The sequence below is a fragment of the Schistocerca serialis genome, chromosome 4 (genome assembly GCF_023864345.2).
Source record: "Schistocerca serialis cubense isolate TAMUIC-IGC-003099 chromosome 4, iqSchSeri2.2, whole genome shotgun sequence".
In the NCBI taxonomy this organism is placed as follows: Eukaryota; Metazoa; Arthropoda; class Insecta; order Orthoptera; family Acrididae; genus Schistocerca; species Schistocerca serialis.
Genome location: NC_064641.1, coordinates 239,416,778 through 239,438,844, shown reverse-complemented (window position 1 = coordinate 239,438,844; position 22,067 = coordinate 239,416,778).

Genomic DNA, 22,067 nt, shown 5'->3' with positions numbered 1-22,067 from the left:
AAATTGAATTATTCATTAATTTTAAAAATCTTTTTCGAAAACACTAGTCGCGCCCTAACTCTTTTCGGCATTTAATTCAATATACTCCTTCAACCAGGGGGAATGATTGAAGGAGATAGCCCAGGTGATTCTACCTGCCTCCACCCAGCTGGAGATCACAATAACGAATTATATACCTCTGATTGTGCGCAACAGTGGTCATCAGTTTAGCGACAGTGCTTCCTCGCGGAACTTGTTGCTCTGGAGATAGCAGCAAGTCGCTGTCATTTCATGCATACTAACAGGGTATATAAGATCTGTCTCCACCACATACCCTACATCAGAATCAGTCGCCAGACCCAATATTTTTCTACCTAATCCCACTAATACGTTTTCGGATTAGTGGGATTGTAAGCTATTTACACCCAAATATAGAATATAACGTGAATCGAGGGATACATTGAACTCCATACGTGGATCATTTACCTTGGCAAGGTTATCAACAGATCTGTCACTCAAAGAAACAAAGCACATCAGCATCAGTCAAAAGTTCGATGCTGCACCTAGTTTTCTTGAACATTGCATCTCAAGACAACCCAGGTGCTGTGTAATAAATGACGGGGTCCAGACAACATTGGGCCGGAACTTTTCAAAAATATCCGCAAGCAAGCGCTCGTTGGTGTCCATATGCAGTCTTGTGTTTCCACCAAAACTGGGAATGTTGAATTCACGTCAGACATTCATGACATGCTCATAAGCTCCAATAGTTTTGGCATTACCTGTGAGGGTGCTGGTAAATGCTGATATGTCAGGTAGCCTGGGTTCGTCAGGTTTTGTCTTACTATTCAGATATTCATAAGGGGAAACTCCTTTTCCTAGTCACAAGCTGGAACTTTTCCTCAATGTGGAATGCAAATTGGGTGATATTGTTATCTTCCCGAGGTACAGTTTCAACGAGTTTCTGGAGGTGGCGCCTGCATAAAACGCAGTGTGTCAAGGAAGCAGAGCGTAATTTTTGGAGTCATTCGTTTGGAGAATGAAATATATTTCCCAAAACTCTGAAGCAGGACACTGACCTGACTTTTCTACCAACCGAAAGTAACTAACTGCTCAACAAGAAAGTGAGCATCATACCCACTTAAACTATGGAAGAATACTGGTATGTGCCTTATTAACTGATACTTCAAATTGCCTGCATTGTGGGCTGCACCACGGAACTTCCCTGTAAGATGACAATGATCTCAATTGGGAGTTTCAGCTTTTCTTTCTAATGACAGCCCACAAATACGACAGTTAACTACATAATTGTGTATTTATTTATCCTCCTACGATTCGGTCATGGAGTGTTGGTGCTGTAAAGCCTGTCAACATCCCATGAGAATTTTTCAAGCTCAATGAGTGACCAAACCGCAGGATTAGCCACGAGTAAGATTCATAGCAGCCAAGACTTGAACCATATGAGCATGCAATTTGGTATGCTGTGGCATACAGTACGTGTTTCTGGGTGAAGGGGGCATTTGAAGCTGAGAGGTTCCCTTCACAGCGGTTGATAGAGGCAAGGAGGCATTTGAATTCTGCATATACAACAAACGGACAATGTTCGTGGTAGTAAGCATATTGAATTTAACAAACTTTATTTCTTCTGAATTGATAACAACATGTACCGGTTCCTTGGATTCACACTCTGTCACATGTCTCTTTAAATACTTTTCTTCTAAAATGGTGTTTAGATACCTGAAACAAATGTACTGTTTACCCTTGTGTTTATTGAGTTGGGAGTTAAGAAGGTGGGACCTGTCTTTGATCCAGACATACTGCTGACTATATTTCGAAAAATGGAGTGGTCCAACTACAGTATGCATGTCCTGTTCATCTGGCTTGCTTTTCTGTTTCTTCAGGCCATAAACATGAACGAATATTTGTGCTTCACATTTTGGTATGTCCTGAAACTTCATGGGGAACTTAACACCGTCAATGTTATAACCCTCAGGGATCATAGTTTTGTGCACGTGATATTGATCTGTACACTCTAGATGGACACTGTAACGTCTCTCGCAAGCGAGATCTGACCATGAAACACAGCAGTTTTCCTTTTCATTTTGGGCATTAACAGATACCTTAAGGAGTTTGATAAAACTGGATCCTCCATTTAACGGATCAGAAAACATGCACATGGATGTCGAGGTTTGGTCTTTGGCCGAGTGTCTTAGTTGAGCCTCTTACTTCCATCTCGAAAAACCCAGCCAGTGTCCCACCCAAAGTGGATTCACGATACTACTCGGCGATTGATGTTCAAAATGGCTCTGAGCACTATGGGACTTAACTTCTGAGGTCATCAGTCCCCTACAACTTAGAACTACTTAAACCTAACCAACCTAAGGACATCACACACATCCATGCCCGAGGCAGGATTCGAACCTGCGACCGTAGCTGTCGCGCAGTTCCAGACTGAATCGCCTAGAACCGCTCGACGACTCCGGCCTGCGCGATTGATGTGCTCCAAAATATTACGCCATTATCACCCCACAAGCAGTGCAGACTTTTCTCCTCAGAAGCACTCTGCCTTTTTTGGGTGGGGGGGGTGGGGGGTGAGTCAACTCACAGCAAAGAACTGCGTTACATTGAATGGCATTATGTCTCGGATCAGCTGAGGATTTAAGGAGTTCAGTCTCCAGCAGTGGGATGCATGCTTCTAGGAACCTGGCAGTACACGATACCCCCGGCTGGATTCCCAATCTAGGGGACGAGATACGCCCATCAAATGCACTATCAACCACCGATTATTCTGGAGGGGTCATGACGGCGATAATATGATGTCCTTCGCAATCAAGATGAGATAGAGCACTACTGCTAGCCACAGGTTCATTATCACTAACAATACAACTAGGAGACGACTGTGTCCACCTGGTGGAAGATGGCGTTCTGCGGGATCACCCAGGTTGTGGAGAAAGCGCTTGTTGATGTTGCTGCATGTTGAAAGCTTCATCATCACCGGCTTGGGGGTGGGAGATCGTTGCTCTGATTGAACCAGCCATGGACGCCAGAAGGTATGCGAAGGTGCGGGAGACAGCATTGCAGCAGCCACATCTGCTTCTGCCACCATACACCTGGCAACGAGCGTCGCTTTGCATGGCGGTGCACGTCACTTGGGTGAATTTTTGATGCCTGCCTTAGGTGCACTTGCAACAGCAGGCTGTTGTGGTGGTGGGGTTGGCGGCACCCCTGTAACATAAGAATAATGGTACAAAACGAAGTACAATGTTCAAGATTTTTTAAATATATACTGTAAACACATAACAATTACGTTCATCAGCATTCAAGAATAATAATTATATGCCGTAACGATGACGGTTGTATTATAATCACCTTTTGCACTCTGGGACTCAGGACTAAGCAGTTCAGTCGATCTTCCTGCTAGTTATCCCACACAGTCAAATATCTCGTCCTCCTCCTCTTCTAGAACAGAAAGATAACACTACCTTCCAGCAGCCATTATCTGATGCACCCACTCCGGTATTTTACCCTAGTCGGAGTTATTGTTGTTGTGGTGCCACCGATCTATCTCACAGAAGTCATCTAGAACAAGGGATTGAATATAAGAAACAACAACAAAAATTGCACTGAATTTGCCTACAGCGAGATACTGATTGTATATAATTATGAAAAAGTAAATAAATAAAAAGTTCATACCAGATTGAAGTGGTAACTCATGGTCATCATTCTCGAAGCATACCCTTGCTAGATTCCTGTCCTCTTGTTGGTCCATAGCAACATCTACAACAACGAGGAATATATGCCTCATACAGTAAAAATGTCTAACAGCAATAGATTACAAATGTATTTACGTTCTTGCTGCATTTTCGCCTTCAGCAGCCGCTCAATGTCAGTCAGCTACTGCGCTAATGCTGCAACAGCGAGATCAAAAATTTTATTAACACTTGTTACGGTGTGAATACATCACGAGGTGTTTTATGAACACGTTAACTATCACACAGAATTTTGAGATCTACTTACATGATGGTAGCGCAACCTCGTCAGTTGCTGGTTACTTTCAGCTTCCAGATGACACATTAATTCAGCCAAAATTTCGGGAACGAATGCAGCAGTAGCAAGGAAAAGAGTTTATAAATAGTTGTTACGAAAATGTATCAGAATCTAGAAAACTTTGAATTCTTTGCTACGAAATTTTATAACTGTCGCAATTTGAACTTATAACTGTTTTATAAACACTTACATGTCAATTGCCACATGTTTGGCCGTTTCCCTTCATTAGTGGGTGCCCATTTCATATTGTGAGAACAACACGGTTACACAACATGGTTACAACTAGGCACTGTCAAAGACTGATGATGATTGTGGTGGGGGCTGGGCTTTATATACCTTCAGAGTCCACCCTGTGTTTTGCAGAGGACCAATAGGAACTCAAAATGCCATAGCAACAAGTTATATCTTGCCACCTTTTCCTTCAAGCAGGCTTGGTGCAGGTGTTAGAAGAACAGAACGCAAGTGTGAGGGAGAAAGCTGCTGGCAACTGGCTGGAAAATTGGGTATAGCTGCTAGCTTTCGAAGAACTCTTCATTCTGAGGCAAACCGATAGCTTGACACTTATGATATCAGCTACATCGTTCGAAATAGGTGTTGTTGTTAGTCTATTGTTTGTGGGCGATTCCCAATATTGTGCGCCTTTGGAACGGCGTTGTACCTTACAATCATCTGCCAGTTACTGTTTGACAGCTGTCTGCCACCCCCTCTCCTCCCCCCCCCCCCCCCTGTGGCATGGAAACGGAGGGCGGAGAGGCTGTTAGTGTGGGCGGGAGAGGAGGACCGCCAGACACCACGCCAAGCGGGGAGCACGGTGCGGGGTTTGTCATCTCACGCCGCTGGAGAGTTCCGGGTATGTAGTCTACAGCAACCGCCGGAGCAGGGCAAGAGGGTGTATACTGGTCCGGTAAATTCACGCAAGACAAGGCAGCTGCGGCAGCCGTCATGAATGCAGCCCAGTAGGGGCAGACAGAGCCCCCGAGGTTAGGTGAGGCGGCTGCAGCCTGATGGGGAGCGAGAAGCGTGATGCAGCAGCGGGGGGGAAGGGATAGAGTCAGGCACACCTTGAGCGCAGTTACGCCCGGCAGCATACCACGGAGCGTCTAAATGACCTTGCGATTGCAGTATACGTCATCGGAAGTCAAACAAGTGTATCCCTGCCCTACGAAATGTAAATTACGTCCTTTGCAGAACATAATTCACCGATTTCCATCTTCTGATTTTTTTTCGATTTCTGCCATCTACTCCTGTTTCATAAACAATTTGCGTCAACAGTTTACGTTAATATTACGTTGTGTGAACTGACAATTGAATTGTGCAGCGAAATTTCGAAGTGTCCACCAAAATCCGAAATTCCAACCAATAGGATAGGTGGGGGAAGGGGAGGGTGAGGGTGGGGAGGGGTACGGGGCCACAACCCGTTTGCCAGACAACACATGACGTCATCGGCAAGGTGGGGGCAGGTAGTGGGGGATGGGCGATGGTAGTGGTAATTAATTTATCAATTTAATTAATTTGCATATCGGTTTGATATCAAAAGTGTCCTGGGGGCCACTGCGCCCTACTAATCATGTGATTCAGATGCATGACTCATATTTGGCAAGTACGCTATTCAAATCTCGATCCGACCACCGTAACTACAGTTTCTGTTGCAGCAGCATGCCGCAGCGGTTCAGGCAATAACCTAATCGGCTGCACATTTTCGTCCAGTTGTGACATTTCTTCATCTACAAACAATACGCGATATCGACCGGGTATTTTAGTTCTGTCTTTTCTAGTAGTCATTGTACTATTCCTCTTTGTGTATTAACAGTGGGACTCATCGTTTAAAACAAGGAACTCGTCTTGGTAAAGACACAGCCTTAGTTTGCCTGCCCATCCACACAAGATTAGCCCTAGCTCGGATTAGCTAGATCATATAAGGCGAATGCTGAGACAGCTTCGGTTCAAAAAGTTCGCGACTGTTTCTGTTTGCTGTCCTCGAATATTTGAGCTACTCATCTGCTTATTTGCTGACGAGGTTTCATTCAATCACCCATTTTTCTTGATTATACTCTCCTTCACCTTTTGTCTTACTAAAATTACAGCTTAGTTTCCTTTTCGCTGGCCGGTGTGACCGAGTGGTTCTAGGCGCTTCAGTCTGGAACCGCGCAACAGCTACGGTCGGAGGTTCGAATTCTGTCTCGGGCATGAATGTGTGTGATGTCCTTAGGTTAGTTAGGTTTAAGTAGTTCTAAGTTCCAGGGGACTTATGACCTCGGATGTTAAGTCCCAAAGTGCTCAGAGACATTTGAACATTTTTTCGTTTTCACCTAATAATTATGTTAGTCGCGTAAGTTACAACTGAATTTTCAATCCTATAATCCATCCTAGAAGACGTTCACATTGATTTAATGCCCACGTTTGTGTAGACACGTAAGCGCTGATAAAACAAGAGTGAAAGAAAGCTTAGTTTTCATTTGTGTGTTGATATTGATTAACAGGTAGTAAGAGACGTCAAGAGGCAAATTTTGTTGTCCTGTGCAGTTGACCACTTTTCTCTTGGTAGCATTTTCGCAATGAAAAACGAAAGTCAGTGATACGGATTTTTCGCGGGCATTGTTATGTGTTTTAATTGTGCCGTGATTCTGTGTCTTTTACAAGACGTCACAAGGTTAAAAGAGAATGGTAGATGCTAATTTCATGTGATGCGAGTACTCTAAATATGAAGTGTGCTTACATAAATAATAACTGCGTTTTCCAAACATACTAATAATCTAGCTGTAGGGCTCGATTGCCTTGTGGCAGTTACAGAGGAACGATAGTTATGAAACCAGAATTTAGCAGTGTCTTTCTCAAACGTATTACAAGGTAAAAATAATTAAATAACCACTCACAGACGGCGGTAGCAGTACTTGCAGTTGTGAGTGTATAAAATGTTTTCTTTTGGGTGGTGGAGGAATGGAGGCGGAGGGGGGAGCTGACAACATGCACTTGTTGTCGTAATGAAGAAACGGAGCGATTTATCCGACGTCCAAAAGCGCATGATAATTGACTTTCGGGCCAAGTATCGAAGTGTTTCCGAAAACGCAAAGCATGTAAGCTTTTCACGTGCCACTGTGTTTAAAGTATACAGTGCAAGGCAAAATGGCGCTATTCAAAACCATCGCAGAAGCAACTGCAGCGCACCACGGGCCATAAATGACAGGGGTGAAGTCGGCTGCGGAGGAGATGTGGACGGGCGAATATACATGCGTCTGTTGAGCAACTGACCGCCCATATGAACCAAGGGGCTGCCATCAATATCTCCTCAACGACCAATCAGCGAATACGTGACTGCAGCGGGCGTCTGGTTCACGTATCCATTCTGACTGCTGTTCGTCAGCGACAAAAGGTGAAATCAGCACGCCAGTACCACAGCTAGACGTCCACTGAGTTGCTACAGGTGGCTTTTTCAGATGAATCACATGTTATGCTCTATCGGACAGATAGCCGATGGCGTATACAGCCCTGCAACAATCATTGGAGAGGGTCCAACCCGGAGGAGGGAGCATTATGATCTGGGAAATGTTTTTGTGGCATTCGCTGGGTGATCTCGTCTTTCTGGCTCAGTGGATCAACACAAGCATGCATCTGTCCTTGGGAACCATGTCCATCCCTACATACAACTTGTTTTTTTCTCGGCATGATGGCATCCATCAGAAGGGTAATGCGACGTGTCACACAGCTCGCAGTATACATGCCTGATTCGAAGAGCAGCAGTATGAGTTCGATGGTCATGAAACTCCACAGATTAAAACCCAATCGAGATAGGGTTGTTCACGCCATGGTTACTCAACCGAGAATCCAAGCACGGCTGGCGACGGCAGCGTGGTCCCACATCATTGTCGGTGTATTACAGAACCGCATGGACTCTCTTCCTGCTCGTCCACGCTGCAGAAGGTATTTATTCGGACTTTTCGTAGGTGGTCACATTAATGCGACTGCCGTGCGTATGTTTGCTGGTACCAGTTGTCGAGCACCTATAGAGAAAGTAGGTCACCACATCTGTCTAACTGAGCGAAGTGGCTCAATGCTTAAGGCAATAAACTAGCGGCTTACATCATTGACATGGAAGTTTCTCTTGAAGAGCATGATCTGGGACAGCTTCCTACCCCATCTTTGTGTAATCTAAGCTTCTGCTCCATCTTCTGTTTACCTCGCTTAGAAGAAATATTAAAACAGATTTTTTTTGGTACTCATCCATGCCTTATCCACCCCCCACCTCCCTCTCTTCATCGCTAAATAAAACCGTTCGTTCCAACCACTCTTCATTCATTTGTTTTTAGCAGCTACAACTTAATAGTACTCATATATGATCTTGACTGTTCGTTATTATTTGTAATCATCTTGGGTACGAAACTTATGAAGTTGGTAAACTTGCTGGACGTCACTGCTCATGCAACTGATGTACAAGGTTTCGCAGGAGGAGTGCTGAATATTCAGGAATATGACAGCAACGATCTTTCGAAGCAAATTCTGCAGTAAGCGTGGGTTGTATCGTACGCAGCTTAAGAGCTTTGAGCACCTATACATCTTCGCAACTGTGAAGCACAACTCCTTTGCTGAACAAATTCTCATTGCTCTTAAGGTATGCACTTTAGAGCCCATATTTTCGAGACATTTTTGCTTCAAATGATCGTTTCTGTCTTTTACTGACCATTCCCCCTGGGATCCCTTGTATAACACATAATGTTTCAAAGCCAGTATCTTAACCTCAAGTACATGTATATTCTACGCACTATAATGAACTGTAAGTCGTAATGAAAAATTAATTAACTTGATCTTTGACTTTGACGCTGATAGGACAGGTACTGCCTTTAAACTCTCTTTTGATGTTTTGCCTAGATGCATAGATTTTAAGATTTTAACCTGTGTAATATAAAAATCTGTGAAAAAATTTACCTGTACATGAATATGTTTCCTTCGGAGCTTCTGTAAGGAAAGAACGGGCTACGTACAGGATGAGTCGGTTGTCGGAGGTTTCCGTTTCTCCGGTTGTCGGAGAACGCCAGGCAAAATCGGAGAAAACTGCTATAACTCACGATGAAATCTCCGTCTCTCGTGGTAGATAAAGTACTCACAGTCAACGTAAGATTTTCTAGAAACACTTTCAGAATGAGAAGGTTGAACAACAGTGGCAGTATAATATCTTCTTACTAACAAATTGGTCGCTAAGGGAACTCCTTAACACACAAGCTGACAGCGAAACATTTCGCGTCCTTTGGAGTGTGATAGTAGCAGATTCGCCCAGTACTGTTAATTTGCGAAGAAATCACTATGCACTGGATTGCTTAAAACACTAATCGTTTTATGAAGGTCAGAGTATCCAACATAGAATAAAAGTTCGTAGACGATATTTACCTTCTTTTTAAGAAACAAATATTTTATTCTGATAACTGCAATTTCAAGTTGTATCACCTCTGCGCTTCAAATTACGTCTATAAACAAACTACGTATCTGACCCCAAGAAACAATGTCCAATAGCCATTCCTTCTCTCCAAAATTACAAAAGACATAGATGCTCTTTTTGAAACCGCTGCGATATTAAGATTTACGTCTCTTTTTCGTATACCATAATAAAAAGGTTATGAGTTTGTGCTGCACACGCTCATACAATAAATGAACCATCCTTTTCCCTTCACATAACAGATATGAGGCAAATAACATAAGCACATTACTGTACGCCATAGAACCGTCAGTTGACATTACGTAGGGACATTACAGCACACTACCAATCAAAGCGTTTCGAGCATCTATCAGAGCAATGTGTTTGTGGTTGATAAAGAGTTTTCGTTTTCAATGTTCTATCATATCCACATTCTCATAATAAAACAAGTATGCATTTGTAAAAACCAAGGGCCTATACAGTGTATTTGACTGGTTATTTGTATACAGTGCCACTGATGAGTATCCACCACAGCACTGACGTACCATTAGCTAAGACGGTTCCACTCATTTTGCTGTTTGTGTACCATTCAGTTCGCTTTATTTTTCAACACATTCTACTCGTCAAGCAGTGGGTTTGTACGCCACGTCGGCTCCGTATCGTATTACCTTCAAATGAGACGGAAGCAGCAGATTGGAAATGAAAAATCTGCTGTAGCCTTAACTCTGCATCAGGAAGACTACTCTAGTAAGATAATAGCAACAAAAGTTGGCGTACCCCAACCTACGGTCTACATTGGTGTATGGGGTGCAGTGGGTCAAGCAAACTGGTGCCATGCAATATAGAAAACCCTGAGTAACATCCTACAGGGAAGACCAGTTCATATGTGCACACAGTAAACGTCGAAGGACTCGTGATCCAATATGAAATTCGCGAGAAAGTAAATAGTATGAGAGCAGCACCAATCCCTCTCTCAACAATGCAATGACGACTCCGTGAACAAAATTTAAAGAGTGTACAGTGGCCAAAAAGTCTTTGATACTCAAACAGAACGAGGTGCAACTATTGGAATGGGCACAGCAACATGAAACATGGAGCCTCCAGCAATTGTACAAGATGTTATTCAAGGACAAATCTAAGTCTGAAGTATTTGGGACCTAGCGTCGAATGTTTGTTGTCGACTTCGTGGAGAATGTATGAAGAGTTGTGTGTTACGTAACGTGACCATTTATTTTTTTATCAGAGGGGGATGCTTGCAGAATTTAGGAAAAAAATTATTTTACAACATATAATTTATTAAAAAACAAGGACATGATAACAATGTATTAATTATATATAACAGGAATTAATCATCATTAGATTGCAATTACAGACGCATTTGTTTTATATTTGACGGTGATGGAAATCAGTTTTAAAATTCCAGGTCTAATTTTCAAGTAGAAATGGCGCTTATCACATGATTTTTTGCTGTTAATCTTGGTGATAAAAGTGGCTCTCAAAACAGCGACACTTAACTGTGTCTTGCACTTCCCCATATCCTATTCATTAGTGAAAAACCTCTTTCAACAGGTGCGTTACGTCCAGGTAAACTTAAAACGTATCCAATAATTGTAGGAAATTTCGTAAGTTTAGATTGTTCATACGAAAATGCGAGAACAACTCCGCCCAAAGGCCTTCAGTAGCGACATACTTAGCATTCCAGCTTGATTTTTTTTTTCATCTGTGACGTAGTTTGAAATAAGCGTGAACTCATCGAATTCATCCATGTCTAGGTCGCTGCTAAGAAATGTTTGTATAATCGACAAATACGTCACGTTCTGTATTTCTTCAAAAATGGTTCAGATGGCTCTGAGCACTATGGGACTTAACTTCTGTGGTCATCGGTCCCCTAGAACCTAACTATCCTAAGGACATCACACACATCCATGCTCGAGGAAGGATTCGAACCTGCGATCGCAGCGGTCGCGCGGCTCCTGACTGTAGCGCCTTGAAACGCTCAGCCACTCCGGCGGCTGTATTTCTTCCCAAGCAGGTGCTTTTGTCAAAGTTGCCGATTGAAACACTTCTAAGTTTGCATTTAATAGACACCACTGATCCAAGTATCCTTTGCTAGTCTAATAAAATTCACCCGCTGCAGTTTCTACACCCTGAACAACAGCGTTACTTTCTTTTAGTTTTGTTATTAGATTACGGACAGTGTGAGGAAGAAAAAGGGAAGTCTCATTACGTGCCAAGTTATCTCGGAGATGCTAAATTCTACAGCAGACACGCTTTGTACTTCAGTTTTTAATACTACTTCATGGAAAGTCGCCACCTGTGCATGCAAAAAGATAACCAAAATTCAGAGGTGGAATTTTCGAAAAATATTTTTGAAATATTTGAACATTTATCGATAATCAGAAATGGCTTTTTCAGGACTGAAATATTTTTGAAATCCTCTCAAGCCCCAGAATTAACGCGAACCATCTGGTTTTGCTGTAGCTCAGCAGCATCTGATACTCTGTTCACTGGAATTATAGAACTCTTTTAGAGCTTCGACTCGAATGGTGTAGATGTAAAAAAAAAAAAAAAAAAAAAAAAAAAAAAGTGGTAGACTTTCTCAATGATGGATTCGAAGTCCGTGTGTAGACAATCTGAAGCTGTTTTGATGGAGTTGTGAACTATAGAGGCTCCACATCCAATCCCAATCAGTTGCCTTCCGAGTGATAGGAAAAATTTTGTGTAAACATTATTACTCCGTTTTCTATTCATTCCTCCAAAATTACAGGTATCATTATCTCCACAAATTGCCACAATTTTCTTATTCAAATCATTTCACGTTAATACATCCGTGGCTGACAGATTCATTTGGGAGAGAGGACTAAAGAGTGCGATCATCGATCCCATCGGATTAGGGTCCCTTTCAAAGAAACCATCCTGCATTTGCCAGAAGCAATTTAGCGAAATCAGGGAAAACCTGAAACAGAATGGCAAGATGCTTGTTCGAACAGTCGTCCTCCTGAATGCAAGTCTAGGGTGCTAACAACTGCGCCACCTCGCTCTGTAATACATCCATCGAATACTTGACAACATCCAATGTTTCTCCAGGCCGTTCTCGAAACTTGGCTTTCACACATTCACAGGGTAAAAAATGTCGAATCAAAATAGGGAATAATTTTACTGAGCCTTCATCTGAAGTATCCGTTAATAAATATAGGCCTATTTATTCGGCTTCACGAAGATGGTCTTTAGATTCATCCATCACCGTAGGTTGTAAGCCTTCGTTTGCTTTGATCATAATTATACAGGGTGATCAAGAAGTCAGTATACATTTGAAAACCGAATAAATCACGGAGTAATGTAGATAGAGAGGTATAAATTGACACACATGCTTGGAATGACATGGGATTTTATTAGAACCAAAGAAATATAAAAGTTCAAAAAATATCCGATAGATGGCGCTTCATCTGATCAGAATAGCAATAATTAGCATAACAAAGTAAGACAAAGCAAAGATGATGTTGTTTACAGGAAATGCTCAATATGTCCACCATTATTCCCCAACAATAGCTGTAGTCGTGGAATAATGTTGTGAACAACACTGTAAAGCATGTCCGGAGTTATGGTGAGGCATTGGCGTCGGATGTTGTCTTTCAGCATCCCTAGAGATGTCGGTCGATCACGATACACTTGCGACTTCAGGTAACCCCAAAGCCAATAATCGCACGGACTGTGGTCTGGGGACCTGGGAGGCCAAGCACGACGAAAGTGGCGACTGAGCACACGATCATCGCCAAAGACGCGCGCATGAGATCTTTCAGGCGTCTAGAAATATGGGGTGGTTCTAATAAAACCCCATGTCATTCCAAGCATGTGTGTCAATTTTTACCTCTCTATCTACATTATTCCGTGGTTTATTAAGTTTTCAGATTTTTCAAATTTATACTGACTTTTTGATCATCCGGTATGTCGGAGTCATGCTAGATGTTATTATCTTTACGTAAAGAAAAGTATTGTCTTGTCAACAACCTTCAAATCAGGAGCTACACCCTTAATTTATATATATGAAATCAGTGAATTTACCCATGGTACTTTTCTTGCCTACGTCTGCGGGCACTTTCAGAACTGAAATTAATAATCATATAAACTAATTTAATAAGATTGAACTATTAATTGCTATTTTACCGATGTATCACCATAATAAAATAAAAACAGTGAATAGCTGAGGGAGTATGAATGAGAACAGTGGCGTAATTAAGTTTACAAAAATAATGACAAGTTTTTATCCATTCTTTTATAACTAAAATGAGCTGATAAATGTTACAAAGGAATGACAAACAGAAATCAGAAAAGGGAATGTACTTGATTGGCAAAACATTCATTGGGGTGGAAGCTACACAAATTCTCCCTTGAATTAATCCCTTTTACAACGCAATCTGACTTTGTTTACATGAAGCCACTATGAAGCCCAATTCTATCCAAATGGAATCAGCTACGCCACAGACTGTGGTTCACCGGGGAACAGGGAGCTGTGAATATCACTCGACAACCCTACAGCAAACTTTACCCTTCACCGTGATTCAGGAGGCTGAGAAAAACGGGACGATGTGGGCGAGGAATGGTGCGCTGGGGGAGGAACAGCGCACTGCGGCAGCTGCAATGTCCTGATGCGTCCAGGAAAGTTTCAATCTATGCCGACTGACCTTCTGATTATTAGAATGTGGGAAACTACCCTATCAGAGTCCTGAAATCCCGGCAGATTTCAGTGTGAGATGCAAGCGTTCGCCAAACCAATTTCACTCAGAGGTGCATGCTGGAATTGCCGAACGTCAGATCCTCGAGATGATATGCAGTTCCACAGCCGGTACAGTTCGAAACTGCCACTGGCTCTTTGTCCACTGCATGTTACGGACCACAAGTCTCTCCCACTAGGGAAAGTCTTGAAGTTCTCCACCAAGGAGGGCCAGAAGATGAAAAAGAATCCCAACCACTTTCCACCAAGCCTTGATATGGGAGCCGAATTAGCGAAAACGCAACCGCCTCCACGCTATACAAAGCAGTGAAACTATCCTCCATTCATTGAGTCTACCCTCTTAATTGTTTTGTTGGCTTCGTAGCCAATAGAGACACAGCGGTTCCAGGGTTCCCACACTTGGGGGGGGGGGGGGGGCAAGCCATTGCTTTACATATTCTGAGAGAAGCCAACCCGAGACTTTAAAACTCTCTTGTCTGATTAAAAAAAAAAAATATTCTGGGCTAGGGTGGCGACGATATCAAGGTAGGCATGGCTATGCTTCGGAAAAATACGTCTACCTAGATGGGACCACAGTCCCTCATTTACGGAGGGATCTGATCTTTACAGGTTGACAGTGTCCAGTTTCTGAAACAAGGCTGTTAAGCTTCCAAGAGAGTCGTGGCAACGAGATGCATGTTTTTGCCACTCGCTCAAACAACTTGGCAACTTACTCGCATCAGGGGGTTTACTATCTTGCCTCCTCTAAACACATGCACCAGCTGCTCTGTCCATATCGCCTCAGCTTCTAACATCAGAATGGTCAGAGGTTTATGACCTTCCCACTGTTTGCACAAAAGCACAGATCACAGCTGTCCCTGTTAAATGGCTTTCTCCATCCACTTTCTACCAACTGGCCAACTTTGCGACAGACTGTCGCCTGGCCCAGGTAAAATGTTTTGCGAACCAGCGCCCTCCTGTTCCAACCCTAAGTGGAAAGAGGGGAGTGCCACGGCCCAAAGTCCCTCTGCAGTTACCATCTGCAGAGCACTGCTTCCCAGAATCACTCACACAGCCAGGTCGCTGGACACAGCATTATGGCCCGCAATTCATTTCTCTGCCTGTTCTCCATCACCTCCACTATGGCCTTTTGGATACAAGTTCTCTACACTTAAAGTTCAAAAATAAGTTAGATCTCCAAAGAGACTCCATGCATATCAAAAGTATGTTCTCAATGTTAATTCTAAATGAAATTATGTTTCTATTTGTCACTGAAACAACCAGTAGCGTGTCTGCATTGTTTTCCTGCTAGAGAAATGGCAGACACAATGTTTTACACAGTGTAACTTGCGAGACAACGGGAGTCGAGAGCGCGGGTATCCCGTTGGCGTATTACTGGCAGTCCCGTCCAGTTCACTAGATATGAAACGTGGGCTAATTCAGCCTAAACCTCCAGCTGCAGATTGAGTTATCGCTAAGGATGTATTTATAGCTAATCAGGAGTCTGGAGAGTCTGGATCGTGAATAAATCTGTGAAACACACAATTTCGCAAGTGTTGTGATTATTAAGGTGCTTCTAAGAAATAGTGCAGTTATTAAGGATAAAACAGTTATTGTGAATGTTAGATGTGTTAAAAACATTCTTATAGGCCACCTTAAGTAAGACTGTTTTGTGCCGGTGGAGAATATTGGCGAATTGAATTGTGTTAAGTTAAAATTCAATGCACATCATTGAGTATAGAAATGGAATAGTCTTCGTTACTGCTAATGTACATTTTAAGGCAAGCCTCCTGCTGTCTTGCTTAGATTTATATGGTTTCCCCCGTGTCACATCTGCCCACGTAAGCTAGTACTCTTCAATCGACACTGTTCTCCATTCAATACTTCCATTGTGACTCTTTTCTGGCTCTTCCAGAAGTCAAAATAACCTCTGTTCTCCGTGGTTGACAGCGCCGTCTTAGCTCACATACTGCACGTCGCTGTCCTAGCATATTGAAGCATTACTTGAAGAAAGTCATCTCTTTTTAAATCAAAAAGAAATTTCAAAATGATTTTCTCGCGCAAATACCAGCTCTATTCTTAACGAAATGTTTCATGTTTTCTATGAAAAATGTAATAAAACGTGTTTGAACTGTGATTTCGGATCCATCGATATCGAAGAAAGCAGCCTGTGGCTGAAACGAATCGAAGGAACTGTACTTCCAAATGTTTATAACAAAATGAAAGCGAGGAGTGAAGCCCTTCTCAGCAAATTGTATTCTTTCCTCTTGTCTCCAGTGAAGTGAGCAAACGGATTTTATGTAAGTTGTGCTCTCTGTAGTAGAATTAGTTTTGATTTGTAATTGAATATGTTAAAAAGGGTTTCAGCTATGATCCATCTAAAGGCAAATGCACTGCCTGCAATTATTAAGTGGTACATATGTTGGGTTGGCAGAAGAGCCAACACCGTGTTACTAGAGGAGACCCAAATGACGGCGTTTTAGCTCACTCAGGCTGGCGTGAGGAGGGAAGAGCTAAACTGACGTGAGGTCTGGAACATTACAAGGAATTAGAATTCAGAAAGAGAACGTAATTAGTTTCATACTTAACTTTAATCCATTAATGGTGAACTTCGCTCTTGACGGTACATGATTCACAATATCAACATCAATAGTAACTGAATATGGCGCGTTGCTACGTCGTAGCAATTGACGTAGCTGAAGGCTATGCTAAACTATCGTCTCTGCATATGAGAGCGTATGTAGGCAGTGAACCATCGCTAGCAAAGCCGGCTGTACAACTGGGGCGAGTGCTGGGGAGTCTCTAGACTAGACCTGCCGTGTGGCGGCGCTTGGTCCTGCAATCACTGATAGTGGCGACACGCGGGTCCGACGTATACTAACGGTCCGCGGCCGATTTAAAGGCTACCACCTAGCAAGTGTGGTGTCTGGCGGTGACACCGCAACATGGTTTATAAGTTTTGTAATATTTGTTTCAGAAAATTTGGCTCGAACTGCGAGCTCAACAGGTCATGATAAAGGGACGCAATGTGCCGAACGCAATCGTGTTCAGCCATTGATTTTATTCTGCTACAAGCAAAGCGCGCCCCTGATATTATTTGTGGGTCATTTAACAGTGACTTCCCACTATATTGAGCAGGCACAAATTACGTATGATCTGTCCATTGTCTCCGTACTGCGAATTTGGTGCCCTCCCTTCTGTCAGACACAGGCCCAACAAAACTGACTCTGGTGTTAAATTACAACAGTTCGTAAATCGCAAAAACTTCAGAGTCAATTTTATTTTCAAATCATTGCATTCTGTCTAGATGTCTATGAGATGGAGTATGAAGAATGCCCACCACCATCAACAATGACCGTTGCTACACTGCTCAATGAGAAGAAAACAATATTCAATTGCTAACTTGATCTTTACAAATTCTGTAGCTTTATTCAGATATCGGAGCAAAGTAACGCATCAATAGACAGAAAATAGAACACTAAAATCTCTTCCAGGCTATGGTGTTATTTTGGAATTGAAAGGTGGTCACCGCCTGTAAAAAGAAATTTCTTTGTATAAGGTATTTTGCAGCATTAATTTATCCAGTTTAGTGTTTTCTGTGTTTGGCAAGAGATGGCATGACAAAGTCTTCTCGAGTTGGACTGAAGCTGCGCTCTTCCGTCGTCAGTGGCATGCACTAACAAAACCAGCTGCTGTTCTGTGACGCGTCTCGTGGTAGAAGGGGGGGGGGTGCTTTATTCCTTTCTAATTGCAAATCCATCTTAGAGCTGCCCGAAGCAAGTGATAATCGTTTTATTTATACACTGTAGGTATTACGAGAGCCGTAGTATTACGCAAGTAATTTAATTAATTTATTTTGTGTAATAAGTGAAAACAGGAGTGTTAGGAAGTCAGTGCTTGGTATTACGATAAACCGGCAGGCTGTCGCATTACAAACAGAGTATCGTGTTGTCAGCTACTTGTGAGGAGGCAGTTCAAACACTTGGTTACTTAACTGGAGCAGCTATTCATAAAGCCTTATCTGCTTTGTGTTTGGTAGTCTTACTTAACTGAAGCTGTTATTAAAGAAGGCCTGCCTGTTGGTATATGGTAATTTTACTTACCTGAAGCTGATGTTATTGAAGGCCTACGTCTTTTCTATTTGGTAATTTCGCTTAACTGAAGCTGTTATTAAACACGGATTGCCTGTTTCCTTCTAATCAAATTAAGAGCTAGTTCATAATTTGCGTTAGTTGAAGCTCTTATTAATCAAGGTCCACCAGTTTTAATTGCCCTATGTTGAGGTGTGATATCTCACTCAATCTGCGATGTAATTAACTGAAATTGTGACTGCCAAAGACCTTCCTGTTTCGGAGGTAATTATGTCAATAAGGTAGTAACAGGCCATGACACACGATGGTACAGGGGCCCTAACCCTTCGCCTTACATCCTTTATCCATAATTATAGGTAACACGTTCTTATTTGATTCTGTGCGTTCCTAGGACAACTTTGTTGCCCTGTCTGCTCTGTGTGTTTTTTCTTTTTTTTTTAAGCGACTTTCTTTAATCTGTTAGCCAGGTTTCTCTATAAACCAATTGCAATGTTTAATGTTGTTATGGGGATTCTTCTTACTATGTAATGTCCCCAGCATTCACACATAATTATATCAGGGGACTATGGACTATATAGTACTTAAAAAAATTGTTTTCTGTCAGAGAACAAACTGTTTCCGAAATTTTATATTTGTTTTCAGTAGCTACTGGAGCTGCCATGCTTTCCCCTCTTTTAGATCATATTTTAGGAGATTTAAAATTCAACAGTGTTTATAATTATCTTGATGACGTTGTTGTGTATAGTCAGTCCTTTGCTGACATTTTTCCTTCTTCAACAGTTTTTATTCAGCCGTCGGTTGACTGTTTTGACGGTCAATCCTTCGAAGGTCACTCTCACCAAGTAGCAAATATCGTTTATGGGACATCTAATTTCTAAAGACCGAATCAGAATCGATCAATAACGTACTTTCGTTCTGAAGAAGTTTCCTCCTCCTAAGAACAGAGAGATAAGGGGGGGGGGGGGGGTGTCGTCAGATTTATCGGGCTAGTAAGCTACTTTCAGAATTCTGTCACTAATTTCGCTCAATTAGCAGTTCCTCTTAGTAATCTTTGTAAGAATGGACTGAAATTTGTTTTCGAAGAGAGGCAGCAAGCTGCGTATGAGGCGATTAAAACATTTCTGGCTAAATTGCCAGTATTAGAGATTCCTAATTTCGAGAGGAGGTTCAAAGACCGGCACGTGAAATTTCGTGGTGGCCGCAGTCCTATTGCAGGAAGATGCAGGTCAGAGACGATCTGTTGCCTTTGCCCCGCGAAGATTGGTGGCACCTGAGCTTCAGTATTTGGGGTATGAGTGTGAGGTCCTGCATGTTCTGTTCGCTCTTGATAAATTAAAATTTTATCTTGAAGGCAGAGATTTTGACGTTGAGACAGACAACCAGGCCTTAAGTTGGATTTTGGACCGTCCAAGGAAGACAGGCAGAACTGCGTGATGGGTGATCTGTACATTTTTCGTATGGAAGTTCGCCATATCAGGACTCAAATAACCAGACGACCAATATTCTCAGCCGCATGTTTGAGGGAGGCGACAACGAATCCTGGAAGTGTTGCTCAGACATCAGATTTATCGGTTTTAATCTGTTAACTAAGGTACCGCAATTATTTTCTGATCTCAGGAATAAGCAGGACCAAGCTCCTCATTTAGGGCCTATAAGAAAACGTTGTTGGTCCCGAGGAGCTTCCCGGCTATTCCTTGAGAAAGGGTGTTCTTTGTCGTAAAGCCCGGAAATTACGTGAGCCAAAAATTTGGTTACCTGTTGAACTCGTGCCATCTGTATTTTGCTATTTTCAGAGTTCCTAATTAGGTGGACATCTGAGCCTCTATAAAATACTTGCTAAAGTCCGTGCTCGTCTTACACAGCCGTCCTTATATGTGGATATTCGCCTAGGAGTCTAAATGTGTCACCACGTCCAGGAGTGTGAATCTTGCAAAATGGCGAAGCCCAATCTCAACTCACTTAAAGACTTATTGCATTCCCAATGGGAGTGAAGCCGTATGGATAAAGTATTCATTCATTATGTGGATCCCATGCCTCGAACAAGAGCTGGGAAACCTTATGTACTACTTATTGCTGACGTTTTGTGTGGCTTTTGCCAAGTAAAGGGGTTACCGTCTCGCTAACTATTCGTCATTTAACTCATATATTCTCCTAGTTTTGTCCACCAGATGCGCTTGTCAGTGGCAATGCCCCATCCTTTGCGTCACGAGAAGCTAAGCAATTTTTTCTTTTTTTTCTTTTTGATAATGCCATGAAGTACACTGGACCCCCTGGTGGGGGGGCTTGCGTGCCTCAGCGATACAGATTGCCGTACCGTAGGTGCAACCACACCGGAGGGGTTCTGTTGAGAGGCCAGACAAACGTGTGGTTCCTGAACAGGGGCAGCAGCCTTTTCAGTAGTTGCAGGAGCAACAGTCTGGATCATTGACTGATCTGGCCTTGTAACATAACTAAAACGGCCTTGCTGTGCTGGTACTGCGAACGGCTGAAAGCAAGGAGAAACTATGGCCGTAATTTTTCCAGAGGGCATGCAGCTTTACTGTATGGTTAAATGATGATGGCGTCTTCTTGGGTAAAATATTTCGAAGGTGAAATAGTCCCCCATTAGGATCTCTGGGCGGGGACTACTCAGGAGGACGTGGTTATCAGGAGAAAGAAAACTGGCGTTATACGGATCGGAGCGTGGAATGTCAAAAAATGGTTCAAATGGCTCTGAGCACTATGGGACTTAACTACTGTGGTCATCAGTCCCCTAGAACTTAGAGCTACTTAAACCTAACTAACCTAAGGACATCACACACATCCATGCCCGAGGCAGGATTCGAACATGGAATGTCAGATTCCTTAATCGGGCAGGTAGGTTAGAAAATTTAAAAAGTGAAATGGACAGGTTAAAATTGGGAATTAGTGAAGTTCGGTGGCAGGAGGAACAAGACATTTGGTCAGGCGAATACAGGTTTATAAATACAAAATCAAATAGGGGTAATGCAGGAGTAGGTTTAATAATTAATAAAAAAATTGAAGTGTGGGTAAGCTACTACAAACAGCATAGTGAACACATTATTGTGGCCAAGATAGGCACGAAGCCCACGCCTACCACAGTAGTACAAGTTTATATGCCAACTAGCTCTGCAGATGACGAAGAAATTGAAGAAATGTATGATGAAATAAAAGAAATTATTCATATAGTGAAGGGAGACGAAAATTTAATAGTCATGGGTGACTGGAATTCGGTAGTAGGGAAACGGAGAGAAGGAAACGTAGTATGTGAATATGGACTGGGTGGAAGAAATGAAAGAGGAATCCGTCTCGTAGAATTTTACACAGAGCACAACTTAATCAAAGCTAACACTTGGTTCAAGAACCATAAAAGAAGGTTGTATACATGGAAGAAGACTGGAGATACTGACAGGTTTCAGATAGATTATGTAATGGTAAGACAGAGATTTACGTACCAGGTTTTAAATTGTAAGACATTTCCAAGGGCAGATGTGGACTCCGACCACAATCTATTGGTTGTGAACTGTAGATTAAAACAGAAGAAACTGCAAAAAGGTGGTAATTTATGGAGATGGAACCTGGATAAACTGAAAGAAGAAGAGGTTGTACAGAGTTTCAAGGAGAGCGTAAGGGAACAATTGACAGGAATGGGGGAAAGAAATACAGTAAAAGAAGAATGGGTAGCTTTGAGGGATGAAGTAGTGAAGGCAGCATAGGATATAGTAGGTAAAAAGACGAGGGCTGCTAGAAAACCTTGGGTAACAGAAGGAATGATGGAAGGAGAAAATATAAAAATGCAGTAAATGAAGCAGGCAAAAAGGAGTACAAACGTCTCAAA